Source organism: Prunus persica, chromosome G5 (genome assembly GCF_000346465.2).
Source record: "Prunus persica cultivar Lovell chromosome G5, Prunus_persica_NCBIv2, whole genome shotgun sequence".
NCBI lineage: Eukaryota > Viridiplantae > Streptophyta > Magnoliopsida > Rosales > Rosaceae > Prunus > Prunus persica.
Window position 1 is genome coordinate 5,911,808 of NC_034013.1, and position 17,341 is coordinate 5,929,148.

Consider the following 17,341-nt stretch of genomic DNA (forward strand, 5'->3'; position numbering starts at 1 on the left):
AGGCGCAGCAGACTTCACAAATGGTTTGGGACTTTCGTCGAGCACTTGGTGTGCATACAAGGGGGCTATCATGGAGTCCCTTGCCAAATTTCCAGCCTTCCAAGGGGTCGTCCGACCCCTCTTGTCTCAACGTGCGTCCGCCTCTGATCAGAACCAAATCTTTCAGTGGAAGAATTTGAAGTCAAGGTAAACTTTCAAATCTTGCACTCAACTACAAGATCCTGTGAACTAATTGTTTTGTATTCTGTTGTAATACATTTCATAAATTCCTTTTCCTTTTCTAAAGCTGGCCATAATATTGGATAATTCAAATGTAATCTCAAATACAACAGAGTTCATAGGGCTATTAACTGCTGTGTGCAGTTATTTGTTTGTTAGAGGCAATTTCTACTATTCACAGAACATGTCTTTTTCTTGGCGGTTTGTATAAGAGAAGAAACCACACGTATGATACTGTTAAAGGAAATCTCAATAAATCTACAATTGATTGATGAGTATATGCAATTGATTGAGGTGCAACCATAGTCTAAAATATCGATAATATCGACGAAATATCGAGCGGGGATCAATCCTACCCTTTGGATGTGGGGACACCTCGTGGTATTTACCAAAAAAATAATAGCATAACAAAATTTAAGAATACATTCTTATAGATTTATTGCATATTGGATTTGTACTCATCGTATTTTGAATTTACAAATGGAGTTGGTTTGATCCAACAGTTTTTTTTTACCGTAGATTGGTTATCCAACTAGCAAATAGTGATGAGTACAAATTTGATACGCAAAATGATAAATCCTAGTACAAATAAAATATGCAAAATGGTACATCCACATCTAATGAAAAAACCTAAAGTTAAACCAATTATAACACACCACCCATACCCCCATCATCATTAACAATTTCATAGTATCACAACATTCGTTGATAGAAACTTGTCAATAGCAATTCTTACAAGCAAAATGTAACAAAAATAAATTTAAATACTTAAGGACAAATAACACATTCTCGCTTAATCTATCATAACATAGACCCCAAAATTCATCATCATTCTCACGGAAGTCTTACTTGAAAAATGAAAAACAAAATGGGTATAAGATGTCTCCAGCTTTTGCATGTATCATGTTAAACGCGTGCTCTATATACTCCTCTAGTGCTCTAACATAAATCACCTTAACATCTCTAGCTAAACCATTTTCTCTAAAGGGAACTTGACCATCATAACTAAATCTCTCAGTGGAATAATTTGTAGTCAAGGTAAACTTCCAAATCTTGCACTCAACTACAAGATCTTGTGAACAATTGCACCGCAATGTCTCATTATAAGCTTCTTTACATCTTTGCTGCCATTTATTTTCATTTTTTAATTCATGACTTGGTGGTGCAGGTCAGATGGATTACGTAGTTTGGTAAACAATTGGTAAAAGAGTTGAAGTTGCAACAAGATGGATAATATGCTTGTTGTTGAAGGTTCCACCAGAAGAGCAGAAGCTTACAGTCAGTCAACTGTGATGAATCATATTTTTATATTTTTGGATCTATTGACATATCTAGGTTGGGTTGCAGAGTCATCTAGGTTTGTTTTTGCGAGATATGTATGTCTAGACTTGGATTTGAATTTGTTCGAACTTGGATATCTTGTGAGTTTGGTGGAAGAATGTTGATATTTTTTTAATGCAATGACTTATTTTATACTATTTCTTTATTATCAAAATTGTTTCCACAACACCATGTATGAAAAAGAATTAGATGTTATTTCATATATTGGTACACAACAAAGAACAGGGAAAATAAATCAATTAGTTACGAATTTTTCAAATACATTAGTGACCAACTAAGTAGGTTAGTAATTTAGTCACGTGACCCATTTTTAGTGACCAAAATACATGTTTTAGTGACCAAATTGTAAGCCTTTTAGTGACCAAATTGTAAGCCTTTTAGTGATCAAAGTTGTAGTCACTAATGGCTTTTTCGTTAGTGACCAAATAGAGGAAATCACTAATTCTTTGGGTTATAGTGACCAATACTTGTAGTTGGCTACTAAATAGAATTTGTGACGAGCTTCTAGTGACCACCAATATTTAGACACTAGTTGTATTCAGTGACCAAAATCGATACTTTTTCTGACCAATTTGCTGGCCACTAATAAACATTTTTCTTGTAGTGACATTTTCATCACTGAGCTCTCTTTTAGCATTAAGGAATTTGGCATTTTCATGCTCCATTTTGTAAAGTGACTAAAAGCATCACAAAAATGCATTAATTACAATCAAAACCAGTATTCCACTATTGAAATAAAGATACATATATCATTAGGAAGAAAATAAATTAGAGGCTCTGTCCAACATAGATAAAGCATACGTATAAGATGCAAAATCAACATCTAACCCTTTAGACCCAGAAAGAAATATAGAAAAGTAAAACTACCTTAAGCTAGGCCACATAACTTTTACATGATGCTCGGATTGAAGCAGTTATGCTGCTGAACCACAATATGTTTGAAACGCTTGTTGTGAATAATTTTTAATGCCTTGTTGTGATATTAAGGCCCTTAAAAACTGTGGCAAAATGTTAGGATAGATACCATAGAATAGAAGGTAACAAGATCTTGACGTAGATCAAACCAAAATAGTGAAATGTGAAATAACGAAACAATCCAAAGAGATTCATACCTCTTCATGAATTTCTGGCCCAGAGAGTGGAAGGTCAATAAACATTCTTCCCTCCCGAGCAAAACTAGGAAGAGGAGTTAAATTTGTCTGAGTAGAATCCCGATCCTTTAAGTGTTGTCCACTGGTAGATCATTTAAATTAATACTCATCACTGCTTAAAATGAACATATATAAGACAAGATTTTAAGTTTATTCAGTAGAGAAACCAATGTTGTTACAACTAAAATAGTAATGTACAAAGTCAGCATATATTATTGCATTTTGAATAAATATGAGACAATTTTTTAACAATTTCTATAAAAGGAAAGAGTGTCTAATTACCTTTGGATCAGACTTACCTGCAACTACTGAACCTGCAGCTAAAACTATGAATCATAAAAAAGAAAAAGGGCATCCACCACAAAACAATCTGAACATTGTGCATTGGTCGATCCAATTGAAGAAAAATGGCATCCAACAAAAAATAATCAGATCAGAACATGTCTTTGGAGTTCCTCTTCATTGATGAATATACATCATCCAGTTTCTTACAAATATATTAAGATTGTGCAAAATACACTCCCCATAAACAAAATCAGATTCAAGGCATGCATGCCATTTACATTGACCTAAAACCTAATCAAAAGAAAATATCCCATAAAACAATGCAATAACATCATAACTTAGAAAACCACTGAACGACATTAGTTGCATGTAATTTTCTGCAAATGCATGCCTCAAAATTAAGAATGTACATACTCCCTTTGGTCATAATGATGAGAACATTGTCAAACATGCAGAGTGTCCCTTTTACCTTGTCAAGGACAGTCCTATGAAAAGTCCTGGTTGATGAGCATGAAGCATGCTCTTTTCTGTAAGACTTCAATCAAATTGCTCAAACCCTGTACAACAAGCAACATCAAACACATATCAATCCTTAAACCCCAAGAATCAGATTCTAACTAATAAATTGATATTTGAAAAACCGGTACAACTCCTTCATTTAAATTATTAGAATTTAAGTAACTTGATGATGGTTGTTATGATGCCAGGCCACACTAAAATTTGTCTACTAAGTAATGAACCCCTCGAAAAAAATTCAAGAAGACAGGAGAAGGAACATCTGGAAAGCAAGTATACAATATGCCAAATAAAGCAGTGGTTTTTCTAATTAGGAGCAATATCATTCATCCCTCTGAAAGTAAATTAAAAGAAGCATAAGCAACTTTTATGCATACCATTTTAATTGCTGAAGATCTGACTTCTCGAGATTTTGCTGCTAGGTCAAATTGTATGAAAAACTGAAGTAATAACAAAGAGAAATGTTTAAGAAACTATATCCTAGGAGACACATAATACATACATCCAAGAAACAAAGGCATATAAGGCATATCATATACTTGGATGAGAGAAGTACCATATTTGTCTTAAAGATCCTTTCCAAAACAGTAACCAATGTGCTTTCTAGACCAGATAATATCATAAGAAACAAATTGACATCACATTTACCAATGACAAGCATATGCAAAATCCCGCATGTCATGAACACCAGGCCAGTTTCCTCCAATTTTTATGCAAATCTGAATCCAAATGTCAACTAGAAAATTTCACTTAAATTCAATGTAAAAAATCTACAATCCAGCAAGACTTCTACTACAGATAAACGAATTAACCATAGTTGCTTCTTTTCTCTCCAATTTTCCCAAATTTTCCATATCTCTGTTTTTAAAACCCTAAATCATTGCTCCGTTGCTCAGTTTAAGAAAGATGTGTTCAAACATGAAATCAAAATTAGATTCTAATACAAATCATAAATAAAAGCAAAATAATAAGAGAATACAACAAATCTGAACCCCATAGTAACAATCCTTTTCATGCGGTAAAACTAATCGAACACCAAAATCGAAATTGAACCTATAATCAAGCTCTACCTGAGTAACAAACGAAAACCTAGCTCGCTCTGGTCTTGTGTTCCGGTTTGAAGCTCTGATCTCGCTCGCTCTGATTTTGCTCTAGTCTTGCTCCGTCTTTTTTTTCTTCCCCCATATTTGATGCAGTATCCTCCGTGTTTTGAAAAAAAAAATCAAGTTTAAAAAAGGGGACGTCACTGATGTATCAAATAAAGAGAAGGAAGGCTACCTTAGTATATGCATTCGTCACTAATAACATAATTTAAGTTGTTTTCAATGACTAATTTACATACTGGTCAGAAAATTTAGTCATTAAAATTAAAAATTAGATGCCAATCATTTTAGTGACCATATAGTATTATTAGTCATTAAATTTATTGTATTTGTAACCAGTATTAATTTGATCACAAGGAAATTGGTCACTACAGACCTTTTTTCTTGTAATGTGTTTTGTATTCTATTGTAATACATTTCATAAATTCCTCTTCCTTTTCTAAAGCTGGCCATAATACTAGATAATTCAAATGTAATCTCAAGCACAACAGAGTTAGTAGGGCTATTAACTTCTGATGTGCAGTTATTTATTTGGCAACTATTAGAGGCAATGTTGAACAAGTTTTAACAAATGTATTAGTTGACTCTTATATCAGAGTAGAAAATGTATTAGCAAAATTTTATCTAGTTGGATTTAATTCTTTGCGAATGAAGTTATCATAACTAATTAAAATTGAATCTAGTTTTAGCAAATGTATTAGCTGACTTTAAAATTAGAGTAGAAAAATTTCAACATTAATATCTGCCTCTTAGCACAGGTATTTTTCCTCCACTTTTTCTATTAATTTTACAATCTAACACCTGCCATTTTCAAAAATTTCTTCCTTTATATATGCGTATGTATGTCTTGATTACCTAATTTGTTATCATGGTAAAAACATATTCAATAAAGAATCGCAATTTTGTTTTTTCGTTTTACGCTTTGTGGTGAAAGTTTGAAGCTTATTAATTTTTTCTTGATGCTCAACGAGTGCATGAAACACATTACACAACTTGAAACAATACTACATAAGTCGAGTTCTACACCTTGTACATTATATTTAAAACAAATATGCCAATGCATTAAGTCTATGCTGTTGCGCTGTTTTATATTGCTTTCTTTCTTTTTCACCAAATTTCTTTTTCTGTTATCTGATGATGATACTTTATACACATGCTCATGCTTCTCTTATATTTGTATTTTGTTGCTTTCAAGTATAATTTGTTTCTTATTAACTTTTTTCTTCTTCTTTTTTCAAACATGTAGATAGATGCGATACAAGTCAGTGTCGAAGAGATTGACTATGATTTGGTTGGTGGAAAGATAAAACATGGCTATATTTTTGAGATAACACACTTTTATTCCGGCTGCAGTAAAACATCACATAGAGTTGTTCCACATGCTGCACATTTGTTTTTCATTGCAAGAACAATTTTCACTAGGCGTTCACCCACAGATTCCATGACATCGGTTTTATTTTCTTGATTATGCTCAATTGTTCTCTCGCATAGACAGAAATGACATCCTCACAGGTGATACTCTACATATTCTTCAAAAATATGCATTTATGTATAATATGTATTTATCAACAATTTTTATGCATTTCAATAAACTTATAATGCTACTTTGTCAAATTGCAAGATGTTTTCAGACACATTACTGCTATACAGCCTTTAGAAGAAAAAATGGTTGGCAACGGAAGACTTGAAAGCAAATATGAAGTTTACATTCAAAATATCAGGTATAAGTGTTAACAAAATGTTTATAAATTTTCAAACTATTATACTTCTTACTAAAATATTTTTTTCTTTCACATCTGATCATCTAGAAAAGAGGATGTTACAATAACACTATGGGGAGACACTGCAAGAACGTTTGATTTCCAAGCTTTAAACCAGTTGGCACCACCAATAATTTCGATTTTTACAAGCCTCAAAGTCAAACAATTCCAAGGTATCCAACTTATTTTTCCTTCTTTCCATTATTCACGCTTCATCTCAAATAAAATAAAATCTAATTTGTCATTTATAAACGCGCAGAAAAAACTGTTCTAAAAGTAGCGTGTCGACATTTATTTTTATCAATCCGAATATACAAGAATTGGACACATACAAAGTGATGTATAATTTTTAATCCTTTTTATGCTAACATACATATTTGTTTCTCCTTTAACCGAAACTAACAACCTCTTTTTATAAAAATAAAATAAAAAATAAACACAGCTTTGGTGATTCTACACACGCTATTAAAATAGTGCCTCCTTCTGCAATTCAACCGATTAGACTTCAAGAATTAGAAACTGCTAAAAAGCTATCTATACAAGAGTTGAATGTTCTTGATATTAATGCACTAATTTCCATCTCCACTTCAGCATGTTTCTTTGAATGTGAGTAATAGGATTGATATTGGGGTTGGTACGTGGATATTATGTTTTCGGAAGTTTGATTATACTCTCCCAACTTTCATGAAGAAGAAAAATTTATATAAGGACAAGACAATAATCAAGAAAAACCACATTCGTTCAGACTTGTTGCATATCGGATTTGTCCTCATCGTTTTTTTATTTTCAAATGAAGTTACAATCCACTGTTGGTATCCAATTATCAAAAAGCGATGAGCACAAATTCAACTCGCAAAATAGTATGTCCCCATACAAATCTGATACACGAAATGGTACATCCTCATCCAATCAAAAAGAGTAGATTTAAACCTATAATTAAAGGATAGGTTGGCATACGTTTAAGCAATATGAGAAGAAGGCAAATACATCTTTTAATTTAACCTCACGTGTATGTCACCATGTTGTTTTACGCTCCAAAAGCCATTTTATTGCAAAGAGAAGGGTTCTTTGAATATGAGTAATAGTATTGATATTGGGGCTGATCCTTGGATAATGTATTTTCAAAAGTTTGATTATACTCTCCCAACTTTCATGAGGAACAAAAATTTGGATAAGAACAAGACTATAATCAAGAGTGAGAGAGGGTGTCTCGTGCCTTACTAGAGGAATACTGTTTGGGCCTAATTTGGCACACCCAGCACAAGGAAACAAAAGCCCATGTCAATTTTGGGCATCCACCAGCGTTCCTTTAAAAATTGGGCCAAGACACACACTCAGCCCGACAGATTGGAGGCCCAGAAAGGACGAGGCAAAATCAGACCCAGGCAGTATGGACTTAAATTATAATCGAGGGCCCAAATCCAAAGAAGCCTAGCCTGGGACCTACCAAACCACGAGGATAACTTGGACTTCGAAGAAACCCAAATTAGGCATGGCACGGTGAAGTGAAAAAAGATAAAACAAAAAATCAGAGGCAGACCCACGTGACTATCTAAAAAAAACTTTGAAAAGTCAATATTTTCAACTGGGTTGATAAAGAGTTGACAAGAGCAGGCGTAAAAGAAAAGGGACATCTCTGAATCTCTGCCATCAAAAAATCAAAACCTCTTTATATATTCAGAGATATTGCTTCTGCTGCAAAAAAGGCACCATCTTTCAATGGATACGTAAGCTATGCTCTCAAAAAAAGATAAGTAGGAAACAGGGAGTTGTTCAAACTAGAAAATCAAACTAACCATCACAGTTTGAGCTCTTGTAGAGGGCAATTAAATTGGAAAAAGGGTTAGGTTTTCTTTCAAGAAATACAGAGAAGTGATTGACCTTGGAGCTGACTATTGAGAGCTTATCTGCCAGAATCCCCTTTTCTTTGCATTTTTAATGAAAGATCTTATGAGAAATTCTTGCGCCCATTATTAAAAGAATTAGAAACCCTACTCCAGCATTTCCTATAAATATAAGAGAGGGTGAATAGAGCAAAAAAAACTCAACTCAACAATCAATCAAACAACCAAAAAATCAACCAAAGACAAAAACTCAAAATGATCACTTGATCTCTGAGAACCTTCAAACAAAACGGAGCAACCAAAAACTCATTTTAGCCACAAAAGAAGCCAGCTGTAGACCAAAACTTCCAAGTTCAGACTTAGAGAAATAAGTCATTCAAAACGAGACTTCTCTCATTACAAATTTGGTTCAGCAAAAGCTAAGACGAGCAGAGTTTGAGTTTTTTACAAACATGAAAACCTCAACAAATTTATGGAGAGCCCTGATCAAGCAGAACAAGTACTACAGTGCAGTTTCAGCTCATTAAATCCTCAAATCCAGCCACTTCTGCCCCTTTCAGACTGAAGAGGACGCAATTCTGTCCTTTCAAAAAGCCTTCCAGGGCTTGAAATAGATTAAGCTCTGCCAAACTTGAACTTTTGTATCGATTCACAGCAAAAGCCAAGCAGTTGAAGTTATTGACAATCCAGTCCAGCACAGACATACACAGTCCAATCCAGATCGGAAGCTTCTGTCCAGGCAGAAATGGAATTCCAGCTATCTTTTGTCTTTCTAGAGTTGATTTTTCCCTTTCTAGTTTTGTAGAAGGCAGTTCTGCCTAAAACAGTCCACTTTATTATCATTTATTTTGGCTAGAACTACCAATTTTGTACTGTGATAAATTGTGAAGTCCTCACCAGTCTGAGGCAGGAAAAGAACTTACGTAGGAAATATTCCTCAACCAAATTCACAATCGCTTGTTTAGAAATCAGTAACTTGGGGCGCAAGTTATCTGTTTTTAAGAAGTCTGCTAGAATTTTTATTGCTAGCAGTGGCACGCTCGCATACTAAAGAAAGTTGACTTGTTGACCAGTTAATGGTTCTCAAGGCAATGAGAAACTTTACCCTTCCATCACAGGAGCAAACACAAAACGGGTAAGCAAATACTCTTTGGTAAGTTTTTATAATTATTTGTTTTTTTGTTCTTTTTTTTTTGGCAAACAATAAGAGAGATTTTATTGATATCGAATAGTAAGGTTTACATCTTTAGCTAAAGTATCAAATAGCTGATCGGTGCGTACCTTATCTCACCGGTGAGTACCCCTTACTCAAGATACAAAGGATGCAACCAAGTGTGCTGCATCATTGCATTGTAGTGGCCCGAAAGTAAACTCTACTAAACCAAAAGAACTACATAAGTACCTAATATCATGAATTAACCCTTCTAAGGTAATATCAAGTGTGTCCTTGTCTTGTAACATTTTAATAAGCTGTTGACAATCAGTTTCTACCATAACTTTGTCGACCCCTACATCCATCACCGCCATCATTGCTTCGAGAACTGTTTCAACTTCCATCACGAGAGCAAATTCACATAGGATGTTACTAGATCCTCCTGTCATGAGTAGGAAGCCTAAGGAAGAATGAACCACCCGTCCAACTTCACTGCACATAGTCTGCTGCTGTCAGGCTCCGTCGCAATTAATTTTAATCAAGCTAGACTTGGGTTTTTGCAAGATAGAGATTGTGTTTGCACCTGGTTAGGTGGCCTGGGCTGTTTATTGGCTAGCGCCACATGTTTGTGCTGTGACTCATGATGGACTTGTGCTTGCTAAAGCTTTATAACTTCAATTGGACATACCTCATTTCCTTCAAAGATAGCCGCATTGTGATTAATTTCGTCCAGTAGTCATTAAAAGTAGCACTCCTAAGCTTTCTTGGCCCCTTCACTACCACAATAGCCACATACATCATCTTTATGAACATGCTTCTGCCCTAAGTTTTGTGGACGACCTCTTCTCCCTTACAAACGCGCCAAATGAAGGACTTGATTTTTGGGGACATATTCAGTTTCCAGATACTATTCCAAAGAGATGTGTGAGCCTCCGTGCTGCTCGATTCCCCGGCCGCTTTATTGCCCAACTTCGTAAGCCACCTTTTTTTACTGGATTAATAAACCCTTTAACCATTAATGGCAGCTCAGGGTTCTAAGATTGTGTCTTTAAGGAATACGGTGTCGGCAGCCAAAGATCTTCCCTAACTCTCACGTGCTAATTCTCTAACGTACTCCTACCTCTAATACTCTTCACCCCTGCAAAATTCATTTCCATCCCCACGATGAACCACATACAGCTTCTGCCACCATAAACACCTTTCCCTCAAAATATTTTTCCTGTAACAATTGCACTAAGAGTGAACCTGAGTTTTTTAGTATCAACCAAGCTTGCTTTGCAAGCATAGCTAGATTAAAATTTACCAGATCACGGAAACCCATGCTTCCATGTTTCTTTAACCTCTTCATTGTTTTCCAAGCAACCCAATGAATCCTTTTAATGTCTTCGTTTTCTTTCCACCAATAATTTGCAATCTGTCTTTTAAGCTCGTTGCACAAACCAAACGGTAGCTTCAAGCATGAAAAGGCATGATTTGGCAATGCCATGGCCATGGCCACGACTTTGAGCAGAATTTCCTTCCCTGCCATAGATAAATATTGTTATGCTTAACCTGTCAATTTTGTGGTAACCTTGTGTTCACCCATTTTCGTGTTTATTCCTGAGGTGGAAGGGCAAAGTTCCCCACTGGCTTGGAGACCATTTGTTGGTCGACAAGTCAGCTTTCTTTGGTGTGTGAGCGTGCCACTGCTAGCAATGTAAATTCTAGCAGACTTCTTTTAGAGTGGATAACTTGCGCCCCAAGTTACTGACTTCTAAAACAAATGATTGTGAATTTGGGTGAGGAATATCTCCCAAGTAAGTTCTTTTCTTGCCTCAGACTGGTGAGGACTTTCATAATTTATCTCAGTATAAAAGTGGTAGTTGTGGCCAGAATAGAAAATAATAAAGTGGACTGTTTTTAGGCAGAACTGTCTTTTACAAAAATAAGAAGGGAGAAATCAACTCTAAAAAGTCAAAAAGATGGCTGGGATCCCACTTCTGCCTGGGTAGAAACTTCTGATCCAGGCTGGACTGAGTGTGTCTGTGCTGGACTGAGCTGTCAACAACTTCAACTGCTTAGTTTCAGCTGCAAATCGATACCAAAGTTCAATTTTGGCAGAGCTTTAATCTACTTCAAGCCTTGGGAGACTTTTGAGCGGGCAGAACTGCGGCTTCTTCAGTCTGAAGGAGCAGGAGTGGCTAGACTTGAGGACTTGATAAGCTGGAATTGTACTGTAAAATTTGTTGAGGTTTTCATATTTGTGAAAACTCAAACTCTGCTGGCCTTGGTTTTTGCTGAACTAAATTTGTAACGAGAGAGATCTCGTCTTAGAAGACTTATTTTCTAAATCTGAACTTTGGATTTCTGATCTAAAGCTGGTTTTTCTTAGAATCCAAGTGAGCTTTTGGTTGTTTTTCTGGTTGTTGGTTTTTTTGATTGATTGATGAATTGAGTGTCCTTTGTCTCCTTGCCTACTTTCGTTTTTATAAGAGACCCTCTTGGGGAGGTGATTTTAATCCTAAAATATGGGCGGCAAAAAGATCTCTTGTAATGTAAAGTAAAGATTCTTGTCAATCATGGCAGATAGGCTCTGAGCAGTCACCTCCTAAAGCAGTCCCTTCCCTGGTTTCCTGGGTGGCAGCCCTCTAATTCAACCAACGCCACCGTCTGTGTGGGCTTTTTATGGCGGTTTGGCCCTTTTCTTTCGTATCTTCTGAACAGTTCCCTGTTTTCCGTTCTAATTAGAAAGCGTGATCCGTGAATTCTTTGGAAGATGGTGCATTGATTTGGAGCAAAATCTCGAATACATATGGGTTTTTGATCTTCTGTTGGCAGTGTTTCAGAGATGTCCCTCTCATATTTTAAACTTAGTTGGAATTGCTGACTTTTCAAAGTTGAGGCAATCACGTGGGTGTGTTTCAATCCCTTGGGTTTGAACCCAACAAAAATTACGGGCTGATCTTTTGAAGCCCAAATGAGAGTTTGGTCTTTCTTGGGCCGGGGGCTTCGTTTTTGACATCCTGGCGTGAAGCCCAATCTGTTTTGATTTAAATTTGTTATCCTCAAACTTTTTGGGCTGGGCAGGTAATGGGCTTGTCTTTTGATCTTGGCGTGTTGAATTTAGGCCCAAACACCTTGTTGCATACTTCTTCAAATACGTTCTTCTTGGATGCACCAAAATATGCAATTATCCTCAGATACTTCCCAAATTCTTCCTTTTGCCTTACTTGTAATATTTCTTCCCGCTTAATACCTATCAAACAGTTATTACTAAAAAATAAAGAACTCTTTGATGGATTAATAGTTTGTCCAGATCCCAATTCATATTGCTTTAGCAACTGACGGATTCGTACTGCCTCCTGCTCATTTGCCCTACAAAATAAAATAGAATCATCTACAAAGTTTATATGAGAGATACTCATACCATCGGGCGTGAGCTGGAATCCATGTCACGTCTGCATCTCCTCATGCTTTTTAATCAATGCTAAAAAACCTTCAACGCAAAGTAAAAACAAAAAGGGTGATAATGGGTCTCCTTGTCAAATCCCCACTGGTAGGCTGAATATATCCAAAGGGTTCCCCATTTATAAAGACACTATAGGATATTGATGAAACACAAGCCATCATCCATTGACAAAAGATATTAGCAAAGCCCAAGCTCTTCATCATTGCTTCTAAAAAAGACCATTCCACTCGATCGTATGCCTTCACCATATCTAACTTGAGAGCCATCTCAATATTTCCTTCCCCTTCCACCTCTTCATAGAATGTAAAATTTCATGCACTACAAAGATATTCTCAGTGATCTGTCGGTTAGCCACAAAAGCATATTGATTGATGCTAATAACCTTGTTTACCACCCTTTCCAACCGATATGTTAAAACTTTGGAAATGATCTTGTAAGCCACATTACACAGAGAGATAGGACGCCACTGAGTTATATTCTGTGGACTAGCAATTTTTGGGATAAGTACAAATTGAGTGTGATTAAGTTTCTGCATCAGCTTCCCTTAGTGAAAGAAACTCTTATTCGTACCAATAAGATCATATCCAAGCTCATGCTAGTGATGTTGATAAAAACTACCTATAAATCCGTTTAGTCTTGGGGACTTCGTGAGGTGAAACTGCTTCATTGCCCAAACCACCTCATTCGCATCCAAAGGCTGTGTCCAAAGAAGATTGTCTTGTGCAGATATCCTCTCTTGAACACACCTCATTATCTCTGCAATTCTTGTAGGGTGGCTAGTAGTAAAGAGCTCTTTAAAGTAAGATACTGCAATGTGTTTAATATAAGCAAGACCTTCATGCCATGATCCGCTTGGGTCTTCCAATCCCCTTAATTTATTCCATCGTCTCCATGCCACCATCTTGGCATGAAAGAACTTTTTATTCATATACTCTTCATTAAGTCATTGTACCATCGACTTAAGTTTCCAGTAAGCCTTTTCATCTTTTAATGCTCATTTAAGCTCTTTCTATTTCCGACAGACCTGTTCCACATTAAAGGATGGAGACTAGTAATCCTCGTGTAATTCTTTTGTAAGAGTTTCTATCTGAGTTCATGAATTAGCCCCATTTTTGCATCGCCATTAAAGAAGGCCTAGGTGCACCCATCGAATTTTCTCAAAAACTTGTGCTCCTCTAGAACCTGTGAATGATTTATGCAATCTTTTTTTTACCACTTCTCTACACTTAGCACCATTCCCTTATCTGGGATCATAAATAAATTTCTTTTTCTCGTATTGTACCACTGAGTTTGTTTGTAGAATAAGCATGCTTGATCGGACCCTACTACTAGTTGGTGAAGTAACTTCGCACTCGGGTAAAAATGAGACCATGTGTCGATACATAGGCCCATGTTCAGTCTTTCCTAAATAAACCTGCCTTCCTTGCGATTCTGCCAAGTAAAAAGATACCAACATAGCCCAAATCCAACAAATTACTAACAACCACGAATGATCAAAAACCATGCAGGCTACTAATTGTCAGTTCATTCCCTCCATCTTTTTCCTTAATAGCCAGGGTATCATTAAAATCTGTCATCAGTAAACATGGTTCACTATACTTACTAATACACTCCTACAAGATGCACCATTGATTCCTCCGGATACGAGTATCAGTACTAGCATAAATAGTTAAAAAAAACCTCCAAGTGCAATTAGATTCCATATTTTGAACCACCACTTCAATAAAGAAATTTGAATACTTGACCAATACTACATTGTGACTCTCCTTCTAGAGGAAGAAAATGTAACCACTTAACCCCCTTGGTTCCACCACATGCATAAATTCCATGCCAAGTTGTCTTTTGAGAAAAGTATAGTGATGCCCCCTATTTTTTGTCTCAAGAAGCACCGCCAACTTAGGAGTATGGAGCTAAACTTGCTCCTTAAGGCTTGAAACTGTCAGGTTACCTTCTATACCCTGACAGTTCTATACGATGACAGTCATGGCTCCCGTGAAGACCCGTTTAGGCCGGTCTCCACTACCTGAGTCAAAGAGTCACAAGTATATTGTCTCTGTTTGTCCACTGTTGCATCATCCTCACCACTCCCCATCCTTATTGTACCCCTACTCTGCTTGTCACCCTCACACGTGCCATCCATTCATCCCCGCTTAAGGCCTTGTTTCCTTGTGCCCCCAGGGCTCTAGTTTTATATGCCCAATGTAATTGACCCCAAGTTAAATGGGTCAGAGTCTTGAGTCAAGTTTCTCAGTCCCTCTTCTCCCATGGTTATAGTAAGCAACTCAAGTTGACCGTTGTCAATCTGAATATTCGTATCCCCATCCAACTTTATCACCATATTCATGTTGATAGCATTCCAATCCTCCTCAGAAATTTTTAAGGATCTACGTGCCACCCTTGTATCGTCAATAGTGTCTGGCTTAGCCGAAGAAGAGGCAGTACATGATGTGATAGTCTAGGAGCCATCAACCCCCTCACCTTTACCCTTCCGACCAAGTTCCCAAGCTTATTCTTGCATCAACCACTAGCGTTCCTCCTTTTCTCACTGCTTTTGTATCCACTTCACAAGGCCTGAAGAGTTGGGCACTGATTTACAAGGTGAAGTTGCAGTGTCCTCCAATTCCGCACCTTGCAATTTCTAACGTTATTTTCTAACAGAACCCTCCATTCCTCAAGGGCGCCATATTTCCTCTTCCTTTGCTTTACCTTTCCTCCTTTGACCACTGTTACTACACTCCCCATCGGTGTCGTCAGAGTTACAACTGTATTGTGGTCGTCTTCCTCCCGCTTTCAACGCCCAGCCTTAGAGGTTCGTCAAAGCCTCCAGACCTACAAACACTTTTTTTTCCTCCCTTAATGATTCCATATTTCTCCTGGTGTCGTCCCCAGCTGCGTATGCTCGACATTGGATGCCCCAAACACCCACAATGAGAACAATACTCCAAAAGATATTCGTATCGAAAATCCACCCATTTGGCCCCTTCCTCCAGAAATCCCATGAATATCCCTCGCATGAGCGGTAGCGATACATCCATCCTTATCTTGACCCATAAGAATCTTCCAATACAATCCCTCCCCCCAGATTGATCAACCTTTAGAACTTGCCCTGTCAGAGATTTGATTTTTCTAGCCACCATCACCTTCATATTAAAGGGCGGGATGCCATGTATTTGCACTCAGAAAACCCTCATGGTCATGGGGACAATACGGGCATCAACATCATGGCGCACTTCAGCTAGCAAGACTAGAGTCACGATAGGTCCATGGCTCCATGTCCAACACGCGATATTTATCCTTCTAATTCACAAAATGGACAAAAAAAAAGAAGTCATTTCACTATCTCCTTGATGGAGACTCCATCAGTTCCACTCCACAGCCGAGTAAAAACCCCTAAAAAGCCTTCTCGATTCACAATCCTCGTGTTGAGGATGCTTGCAACCATCGTATAAGGAGATCCCAACAACAAATCATCAATTTCATCCTCCTTGAGGGTAACCTCAATTCAATCCTTTTCAAACAGATTGAGATGAGCCCCAAATCGTTTTTCTAGTTCCTCTATGCGTCGTTGAAAAGTCTGTTGTATCAGGCTTGGCTCAATACTCTCTGCATGCCCTCAGAAGATCTTGCGCCATTGCCGTCACAGTCAAGAAAACCTAGAAAAAAAGCTCTAGAAAACCCTAGAAGACATCCTTTTTCTCCTCGCGAGAAACCCTAGAAGACACATTAACTAGGACTAACTTATGTTGTTTGTTATTTGTTAGTCAACTATTAGAGACAATTTCTAAAATACCCTTTAATTATTAACTCAAGCAAATTCTCTTTACTAATCGTACATGATAGAACCAACCTAGTACGCAAATTACTAAGATTATGAATATGATCATGTTTACGAACCTCAAAATTATACATAAAACTATGTAAACCATATATTCTAAGATTAACTATTGCATTCGGAACACCAGAGAAGCTATGTGAATTGCCATTAATTGACCATAAGGACCCCACAATCATGTTAACTAAGAATGCATAAATGACAGTGGTCTCATGTCAAAGGTTCAGAAAAATGCCCAAATGGGAAATGGAAGTGCTTGGAAGCGTGCATCAAAATGCAAATCAAACTAAGTGCCCGTTTGGTATTGCTTATTTGGGGTCATAAGTGATTTTTTTTAAAATTTTGGGAAGCCTAGCCCGTTTGGTAAACTATGAGAAAATCACTTATTGTTAAAAATTCTTGTGAGAGAAAGCTTTAAGGGAAAGCAGCTAATGAGGTACTTTCATTTTCTGATTATACAAGAATCAGTTTCGAAGAAGCGCTAGGTTTAATGATTATGCGGGAATCATTTTCTGATTATGCAGGAATTAGTACCAACAACACTTTTAACAGAAAGTTTACCAAACGCCAAACTACTTTCTTTCACAGCTGATTTCTCTTACAACAAATTTGATAGTGATTATTTTCACAGCACTGTAATGCCATACTGAATCTAACTCAGTATGCCTAGCATATAATCTGATTTGACG